The following is a 4,465-nucleotide window of genomic DNA, read 5'->3' as shown; positions in this document are numbered from 1 at the left end:
TTCATATGGTAGGAATGGAATATCTTGGCCTCAACACATGAGTAGGTAGTTCTCTCTCAGAAAATGTATGCTGGAAGTGTAGGTCCAGTCTGATGGCTCTCTCCACGAATGAAGAGGAGGTGGACGGGTATATATAGCCTCCACACAAAATCTAACCGTTACACACAATTTACCAAACTCGGTGGGACCGAATCAACGAACTTGGTCGGACCGATTTAGCAAATCTAGTGACCGTTAGGATTTTCGGTGGGACCGACATGCAACTCGATAGGACCGATATGGTTAGGGTTAGGGCATAACGTAATCTCTGTGAGACCAATTACACAAACTCGGTGGGACCGATTTTGGTAATTAGCTAACCAGAGAGTTCGTCAGGCAAACTCGGTTGGACCGATTACACAAACTCGGTAGGACCGATTTTGGTAATGAGTCAACCAGGAAGTTTGCATTGTAATCTCGGTAGTACCGATTGCTCAAACTCGGTGAGAACGATTTTGGTAATGGACATACACAAAGAGATTACAATCCCATCTCGGTGAGACCGAGATCCCTATCGGTGAGACCGATTTGTCTAGGGTTTGTGGTAGTGGCTATGACATCTGAACTCGGTGGCACCGGATAGAAAGAATCGGTGGGGCCGAGTTTGACTTTAGGTTTAGGTCATATGTGTGGAAGTGGGAAAGTAGTTGAGGGTTTGGAGCATATCACTAAGCACTGTGGAGCAAGAAACTCATTAAGCAACACCTTATCCCTTCTTGATAGTATTGGATTTTCCTATAGACTCAATGTGATCTTGGATCACTAAAATGTAAAATGAAGAGTCTTGAGCTTGAAGCTTGAGCCAATCCTTTGTCCTTAGCATCTTGAAGGAGTTCCCACATCCTTTAGTCCATGCCACTCCATTGTTGAACTTACCAGAAACATACTAGATAAAAGTGTTAGTCCAATAAGAGATATGTTGACATTAATTACCAAAACCACCTAGGGATCACGTGTGCTTTCAATCTCCCCCTTTTTGGTAATTGACGACAACATACATCAAAGCTTTAGATAAAGATATAAAGAATATCAAGTAAAGCTTCGGAAAGACATGTAACAAGCATAGGCTCCCCCTACATGTATGCAATCATGTGAATATGCAATATAGAAGCATGTGAGAGCACAACCATGATAGAGCAGGCAATGTGTTACATGTATCTTGGCCATATGCATCAGAGCAAAGAATATTAAAGAAAATACCTTCATGCTCATGAGTCCTTCTTGCAAACAGTATGTACATCAGCAAGAATTCCTCATTACACATGATTGTGATGCATATACTTACCTTGTAGTCTTGAGTTGGCTTAGGATGGAATGAACCTACGTAAACAAGGTTAGATAACATAGGTACATCTACTAGCCAGAGCAAACAGAAGAACCACAAGAATACCAAGACTGGGATGACATGTAGAGAGTGAGTACTAAGTACCACATTGGATTAGACATGTCCCCAAGAGTAAAGATATGCAATGAATTTAAATGATTTCTTTCCCTTAGATGTCTTGCTCCCCCTGAATCTAGCATGGGATACTGGGAGAAGATAGGGAACAGAAAATCAGAGCTGAAAGATATAAATGAACAGAGTTAATGCAAGCTAATGCAAATAAGCACATATGAACATGTCTTTCCCCTCAAGAAGACACGTGGCATCTCTCCTCTTGAACACCAAGCATATGGGGTCCTTGAGAAATACTTTCTACTTGAGTATTCTCTCCCCCTGGAGATCTCTTTCTCCCCCTGAGGAGGTGATACTCTCTCTCTGATGTGATCTCTCTAAGTGATAAGCTTTGATGTGATCTCTCTCTACCCCTTTGACATCAATTTCCAAGAAGGGTTCGATCCTTGAGTCACAGCACAAAGCATTTATATAAATGTGATGCTTGTAGAGGACAAGATTCATTGAGAGTGGAGCTGGATCAGAAGAAACACAGAATAAGTGGCAAACTGTTTTTCCTGTTGTGAAATCGGTGGCACCGAGTGGTATGCTTCGGTTGTACCGAAAGGATTCGGTTGGACCGAAAGCAACAAATCGATGAAACCGAGTTCATCGCAGAGAAAACACTTGTCACCTCAGCTCACTAGACTAGTAAGACTCACAAAGATTTGCAAGGAATTTACTGAATGATATGCAATGAATTGGATGCAGAAAATGCAGAGCAAACAGAAAGAAATCTAGATGAAGTTTTTTTTGAAAGGGGAAACAAATATGCATGAGACAAATGCAAAAACACAGAAAAGAACACAAGAGAACTTCATCTAGAGATGGTCGGCGACAAAGTCACCTATGTTAGAGTATATTGACTTAGGAGTCAAGTGAGATCACTTGATCATAGGTCATACTCATCGTTTAAGCTCAAAATGGGGTTGCCATTTTTCGTTTAAGCATCTTGATGTATTCACATCTTGTCGAGTTGCTTTAGCTCATGACTTGGAGTAAAGCTTCTCTAAGATGGAATAACATACCTTGGTTGGTGGTGTTATCCATGTAGTTGAACTTGTGTGGGTTGCTCAAGGTTGATGTAGCTCATCAAGAGTTGGGAGAACCACTTGGAATTTGAGTCCATCTACCTACATGGGTTAGTTCTTGCAAGGAAGAGCACTTGTGTATCCATAAATGACAATCATGAAGCTCAACATAGAATTTTTCAAAGGATATGTTTGAATGATTCCGTGCTTCCTTGTCTTCAACCACCATAGTGTAGAAACTTGGTGATGTAGAGATTTCTCAAGATGTGAGTAGATTACAATCCCATGGAATTTGATTCAACCAAGTACCTACATGGGTTATATACCATGCAAGATGCAAATATATCCAAGACATAAGATTTTCAACATAAGAGAAATATCAAGGATTAGTCATAAGCTCATGTCTTGCATGTATGCAATGGAGTTCTACTCCAAGTTTGAAGCATCAATGATGTTCAATTCTCCTCTTAACCTGCAAAACACTTTCTCATCAAGAGGTTTAGTGAATATATCCGCTAATTGCTTTTCGGTGCGAACATGCTTAAGATTAATGTCACCCTTAGCAACATGATCTCGAATGAAATGATGACGAACTTCAATATGCTTAGTTTGAGAATGTTGTACGGGATTATGACCAATTTTGATAGCACTTTCATTGTCACAAAGCAATGGAACATGTTTCACATATATCCCATAATCTTTAAGAGTTTGGGTCATCCAAAGTAATTGAGCACAACATGAACTAGCGGCAATGTACTCCGCTTCGGCGGTGGATAAGGATACCGAGTTTTGTTTCTTGGGGACCAAGACACAAGAGATCTACCAAGAAATTGATAAGTACCCGAAGTGGACTTTCTATCAACCTTGTCTCCGGCATAGTCCGAGTCGGAGTAGCCAACAAGATCGAAAGAGGCCCTCTTAGGATACCAAATGCCAAAATTTGGTGTATGGATTAAGTATCTCACTATCCTTTTCATGGCCTTAAGATGACATTATTTAGGAGCAACTTGATATCGTGCACACATGCACACACTTAGCATGATATCGGGACGTGAAGCACATAGATATAATAATGAACCAATCATAGAGCGATAAACCTTTTGATCAACCGGTTCACCATCTTTGGTCAAGTCAAGATGTCCACTAGTAGGCATGGGTGTAGTCATACCTTTGCATTCTTGCATATTGAACTTCTTGAATAGGTCCTTGGTGTTTTCGTTTGAGAGACAAAGGTACCTTCCTTAGTTTGCTTGATTTTCAAACCAAGAAAGAATTTGAGTTCACTCATCATAGACATCTCAAACTTCTCCGACATTAGCTTCCCAAACTTTTCACTAAAATGAGGGTTAGTTGAACCAAATATAATATCATCAACATAGATTTGGCACACAAATAGTTCTCCATTAGCCCTTTTAGTAAAAAGTGTGGAATCAATTTTCCCAATTTCAAAGCCTTTTTCAATAAGGAACTTGGTCAAGCATTTATACCACGCTCTAGGAGCTTGTTTAAGACCATAAAGAGCTTTGTGAAGTTTGTAAACATGATTTGGTTTCTTAGGATTGACAAAGCCGGGAGGTTGCTTAACATAAACTTCCTCCTCTATTTCACCATTTAGAAAAGCACTTTTAATGTCCATTTGGTACAAGGTGATATCATGGTGATTAGCATAGGCAAGTAAGATGCGAATGGACTCAAGTCTAGCAACGGGAGCGTAAGTCTCACCATAGTCCATACCTTAGACTTGTGTGTAGCCTTGGGCGACGAGACGTGCTTTGTTGCGAACTACTTGTCCATCTTCATCTTGCTTGTTGCGAAACACCCATTTGGTACCGATGATGTTGTGGTTGTTGTCGGGCTTCTCAACCAATGTCCAAACTTGGTTCCTCTCAAAGTTGTGTAGCTCTTCATGCATAGCATTTATCCAATCTGGATCTTCCAATGCTTCTTCGACCTTCATAGG

This window comes from Triticum dicoccoides, chromosome 6B (assembly GCF_002162155.2).
Source record: "Triticum dicoccoides isolate Atlit2015 ecotype Zavitan chromosome 6B, WEW_v2.0, whole genome shotgun sequence".
Lineage (NCBI taxonomy): Eukaryota > Viridiplantae > Streptophyta > Magnoliopsida > Poales > Poaceae > Triticum > Triticum dicoccoides.
This window is presented reverse-complemented; position numbering follows the sequence as displayed.